Source organism: Cylas formicarius, unplaced genomic scaffold, assembly GCF_029955315.1.
Source record: "Cylas formicarius isolate icCylForm1 unplaced genomic scaffold, icCylForm1.1 PGA_scaffold_3__17_contigs__length_32017465, whole genome shotgun sequence".
Lineage (NCBI taxonomy): Eukaryota > Metazoa > Arthropoda > Insecta > Coleoptera > Brentidae > Cylas > Cylas formicarius.
The window spans coordinates 25171615-25177614 of record NW_026844326.1 but is presented as its reverse complement, the minus strand read 5'-3'; the positions used below and the strand labels follow the sequence as shown (position 1 = coordinate 25177614).

At 35.8% G+C, this 6000-nt stretch overlaps 1 long non-coding RNA gene across 1 annotated transcript in view; it reads right to left on the bottom strand.

Annotated features, from left to right (window-relative positions):
• Positions 1-344: 344 nt before the first annotated feature.
• The window catches only part of LOC132698899 (uncharacterized), a 44517-nt gene continuing 38861 nt past the window's right edge, over positions 345-6000 (bottom strand). The window contains exon 3 of the long non-coding RNA XR_009618446.1: positions 345-462. This is a non-coding gene — a long non-coding RNA (uncharacterized LOC132698899). The remainder of the gene's footprint in view (positions 463-6000) is intronic.

Below are 6000 nucleotides of genomic sequence, written 5' to 3'. Positions count from 1 at the left end.
CAATAAATAGAAACCGGAAAACAAAGTGCAACATCGAAACAAAAAAAAGAGTAAAAAGAGATTTTTTAGCATTGACAACAACAAACTGAAGAAAATTTCTTTAAAATCTTCTCTTAGTTTCGAAAATAATGAATAATTCTTACCTTTTTTATACCTTTGCCATTTTTGTTTTGCTGTCTCTTTTTCTCCACAGCAAGTCCTGGTGTTGTGAGTGAATCAAATAGGAAAAAAACTCACTCGTGTTTATAGGTTTATAACCATCATATATAACCATACAATTCAGTCATATCATGCTTATACATTTTCCTACTGAACATTATCGAGTTTTTCATTTATTAAGGTTTGTCATAGTGTAGGAGTTACATTTACGATATTTAGTGACCTTAAGACTAATGTTTATTTCAAGATCAGGATGGTGTGTGTCCTTCGGTACTGGGGGATGGTGACTCTCACATACAGTGGCTAAAATATTACGAGAAATTACTAAATATAATAAATTATTATTATTATTTATATTACTGTGCTGTTTTCTAGCAAGTAAAATAGTCACAGAAAAGGGTAGTATAAGGTACTATGGTGCCCGAGGGCGACAATGCTAGAATAAATTGGCCCAATCCTAGTTAAAGTTCGTTAAAATTCCCGATTATTAAGAACTTGCTATTTAGGATTATAGTGCATATATTTTCCAATTTAGTAAGGAACACAACAAAATTATTTAAAGTAGCGTATGTGGGAATGTAAACGTTGCAAGCAAATAGTTGCTTACCCTTGGTTTTGGCCCCTAGTGTCAAAAACATGCAGAGATCCTCAATTATATTAATACTATAGCACAACTTTAACACTTTTTCTGCTTTCCTGTTATGCCGTACAGTTCAAATAAGTGATAATTTGAACATAATAAATTTAAATTCCACATATCTACTAAACCCAGTGGTTACTTACTCATTCCATAACAACACATAGTTAATAACTGTAAATCAAAACCAAATGACGCAAAATGTGTTAATATCTCTCACGGCGTACCTCAAGGCTCTATCCGAGGGCCCATACTGTTCATTTCATGTATAAGTAACACTAAGGGAATTTGCAGCTTTAAAATTAATTTTGTTGTAAATATTTTTTGAAGCGTAGACTCAGCCAACCCACCAAGAGTGGATCGCCATGAATTATTAACCATTTATTTGTCACAAACAAAATTAGTGTAAACCGAGTGGAACATACAAGCCACGCACGTTCAAAGTTTTAGGTAACTGTGTACTCAGGTTGGCCAACTAAAACGGGATTCCCCGTATATAAAGTACATATATAAAGCACACCCCCGCATTGATCCCGCGACCAAGAGGCTTTTACCGAAAATCCGAGTTTTACTCGGCACAAGTTGACATCACGCCACCATAAATATTCACGACGAAACAAGTGACATCAATCACGCGCCAAAGTGACCTGTCAACCAAGGTCCCGCCCCCCGCGACATTCTTTTGTTCGTCGGCGCTGGCGCGTTCGCGCCTACTTTGCGAGCGTGTCCCGGCTGACTTTTTTTAGAATTCTTTTCGCTTCGTTAGCAAGGCTTAATTTATTTCGGTAATTTGCGATGCTTTAAAATTCCATCTTTTAAAATTCTTATTATTCTTAATTTGTATCTCTTCCGAATTGCAAAACCCATTTTTGCGGGTGGGTGGGGTACAAATGGATTTACGCTTGCTTTGCGTAAAACGCGTTTATTTTGTAAAAAGGAATTAATAAAAGGACATTAAAACGGATGGACCTAATATTATCAAGTTTACCATCAACGAGAAAGTTAAAAGGAAATTTTAAAAAACCTGAATTAATGTACTAAATTGCTATCCAATTAAATGACACCCCTTAAAAGATAAAAAAATACCCACCAAAGCGCTATTTAAAAATACTTTTCCATTTAATAAATTTTGACATTCAAAAAAATTTGAAAAACTAGACTGTTAAAAAACATCCAGATTACGTAATTCCTTCAAAATTTTTGGGACTTGGGTGGCTATGATATTTTCGTTGTGATGGTAATGATTTTCAGAGCACATTTCACCCACTAGTCCACAATTTGCTCAATATACGAGGTTAGCGCCAAAATTTCCCTGCCTATCATCGATACAGCTCCAGTATCAAGGTAAAAGTATTCCGTTAAATACATGTCTTAGTAGCTTGCGAAGAAAAAAAGTCTTGAGTCAAATAGTTTTTTATTAACAGCATTTTAAACAAGACGTGTCCGAAAAAATGTCGCAAATAACGCAGATTGAGTATAGAGCAGCCATAAAGTTTTTGATAAAAGAAGGGTTAGCAAGGCTTGTGTGTACGGCCAAAGTTATTCTTCGTATTCTGTAGTGAAAGAATGGGCAAAACGTTTTCGAATGGGGTAGGAGTCCCTTGAAGATGATTCAAGAACTGGTCGACCAGTGGAAGTCATAACGGAAGATATTGTTGCAATTGTGGAAGAGGTGGTATTGAGTGATCGACGTTTAAAGGTCAAGGAAATCTCAGAAATTACTAAGCTTTCTGATACAAAACAATTCACTATTCAAAAACAACGCCGTGTCGAGTGTGCGCGATCTTTTTTGGAACTCTGTGGGTCGGAACTGAAGCCTGTGATAGAAACTATTGTGACGGGAAATGAAGCTATGGTTCTCTATTATGATTCTCTATCGAAAAAAGAATCAATGGAGTGGCGTCGTAAGGGTGAAGCACCTCCAAGAAAATTCAGAGTCTGCCAGTCACAAAAAAGGTGATGGTCACGATCTTTTGGGATTGTGAAGGAATTCTTTTGATAGATTCTAAAGAAACTAATACCACTGTCAATGGTAAATATTACGCAACATTGCTACATAAATTGCGAGACTGCATACGTGTAAAACGTCGAGGAAAATTGACCAGAGGCGCAAGTCTTTTGCACGATAATGCACCTGTCCATACTGCTGGTGTTGCGCAAGCTGCCATTTTAGAGTGTGGGTTGCACCAGACAGATCAGAAGTGTTAAGGGAGATTATATTGAAAAACAATAAAAAATTGTTACTCTACTTTGTTTCTTTCATATTCAGGCCGGGAAATTTTGGCGCTGCCCTGGTATATCCTCACACTTAACTCCTTTTTCCTAAATATTTAATGGAAGCTGAACATATTTTGATAAAATACTGCCGTAAAAATGCCGCATCCAAACTTACTGTCGATCTGTCAGCGGCCATGTTGCTTGCTAAATGCAAAAAGGTTAAAAACCGAATTTAAATCTCGCACATGCGCATGTTAAATAGACCTTCTTCTCAACATTTTAATTTCTTGCTTCATCAGTTCCTGTCTTATCAGCATTCCGTAGGGCCTCTATATTTTTATATGAATAAATAATAAAATAAATAAATGTTTCATTCTATCTAACTGCCTATGGTATTTAGAAATAGTTCAAAAATTTCTCATTTTGCGCTTTTATTCCATGAAGTTCTTGGTAAAGCTGTATTTGATAAGGATGGCATAAAAATTCTTGATATAATTTTTGTGTCTTCGGACCTTCAAATTCACATTTAGCTACACGTTTTCTGGTATTACGTTTTTTATAACCAACACTCCCTTCTTCTATTTTATGTGCTCTCTCCGTTAAGGACGCTGGAGATTAATCCCAATTTGATTGGCAACACTTCTAAGCAATTGGATAGATGTAAGCCCGAACCACTTTCGCAGATTATGCAGCCAAGAGTAACTCCTTTTGGTCTTCTTTTGCTATTCATGTTTCCCTGAATTATCAATATCATATCCATAACCTGGCTGATTTATTTTAATTTTCGTGTTTTCACTCATCTTTCTTTCCAATTCGGCTCAAAACTTCCACTTTGGATATCCGAAGAATACATCTATATGCTCACATTACAAAAGCTTCGAGCTTACTCATTAGTACTTCAGTCATGGTCCAGACCCTACAAAAGAGAACAGACAATATTTAGCATATAGAGGGAGAAATAATACGGATGCTCTAGCCTTCTCAAATCTGGTCCCACTTTATATCAATTGTCCGAGGTAGGTGTGTGAATATACGTGTTCTGTTATTTGTTTTTTTAACATAGTTGAATTCCTGGGTGCTGCCTTTTGCTTACTAACATCCATTTTATTTTCGATCCATCCATGTCCCTTACAAATCTTTTGTATTGTTTCCAAGATGTGTTGCAGTCCTTCGATGATATAAAATATGGTCTACACTGTACTGTAAATTTCGCATACATGATTTTATCTCTTCTTTATGTATTTATGAAATGAAATTAGTAAATAAAAAAATAAATTATTTAAAAAACCCTAATATTTGGATGTCGAAAACCGAATCGGAATACACATTTATTTTGATCGCATAACCCACAAATGTTATAATATCAATTTTGAGAGTTTCACTACTTTTGTGATAGCTGTAACATGAATAGCATAAATTTAATTATTTATTACATACCTATTATACATGGAAACGCTTCGATAAAATCGGGGATTTGAAACACTTACGCTCAGCTTAGAACTGTCACATTGATTTCTCCCACCTTTACAAGGTCAAAAAATATTCAATTCTTGTACCAAAAGTTTTATATACCGTCGTATTTCAAATTTTGGTTATTTCCAACAGCTATTGGAACGACAAAACTGGTAAAAAAAAGCTTATGAAAGAGTTTATTAAAAGTTAGCTGAAATACTATTCTATAGAAGAGAATTAGCTTTCCAACTGACCTGTAATCATGACTGCTAATTTCCACTCCATTATTAAAATCATAAACTCACAGAAATTTGGGTTATATATTTTCTAAATAACTGAAGATTATGCCAGTTTGAGTTACGATCACAAAGGGTAAATTAAAATACCTTTGCACCTTGTACAAGTAAATTAAAATAAGAAGGAATCCCTTTCACAGAAAGACGATTTCTATAACTTTTTTTCAATTTGAAAAAGCGAGCTTAAAGTCTACTTCAATTTGGTTAAAGAAAAATTTAAGGGTTTTAATTAAAAATACATCAATATCATATTTCAAAAAATAAATTATTGGGGGTCCGCTATTTTCTTTTGACCTGGATTATTACTAAATCATTACATCAAAAAGGGCAGTATAATACTTTAAATATTACATCAAATCCACGCTTGTGTTGGAAATAAGAAATTGCCAAGCAGTTTCTAGCACTTGATTGTTTATCGTTTAATCGGCCTCTTTGCTAAACTTACCATTATAAAAGCCCATAGTTACAGAGGGCCAAATTGATATGTTAGCCAGCATTTCGTGGGGCTATTCAAAGTCAGTCGCAATCTCCTTAAAGGCCGTTTGAAAATACGAAGAAGAAATATATCAAAAAGATATCGTGTAAATTAAACACTCCTTTAGGTCAATGGAGCAATCTCGACTAAACGCTGTGGAAGTTAACATTTTGGAATCGTTTAGGGATCAATTTCACTTGGTGCAACGATTTTCTAGTTTTGAGCACTCGCAAAACAAGTACAATTTGAACGGTTATGTTTTCTGGGACGTCAGACAACCAGTCGCTATAGATATGTTCGGTGACTACTTTTCCCAGAGTATAATAATTCAGCCTACAAATACGCTTGTTGCATTTCTAGTAGTTTGGATCGTATACCCGATTTGAACAGAATCATCAAACATTCTCAGAATGTAACAAACTTTAACAGCAGTGTTTATTTAAAGGTAAAAATGATTAATAATTTCCATTGAACAATATCGCCCTCCCAAAACCCTTCTACGCGCTCTTTAGAGCAATGTTTTCAGGATCGCGTAGATGCAATTATTCTACGTGGATCCGGCTCGAAGGACCACGCGAGCCGAGACGCCGCTCCCGGCCTTCGCGTAATCGTCTGCCGAAATAAGGATCCGGAACCGCGGCGTCCTCGGGAGACATCTGGCGGGCCCGGCGTCGCAGTTACCATGACGATACGAGCCGAGACATTCGCTTGTTTTAATCAAGGCTGTCATGGCAACCGAGATCCCGCCATTGGACAATTCATTT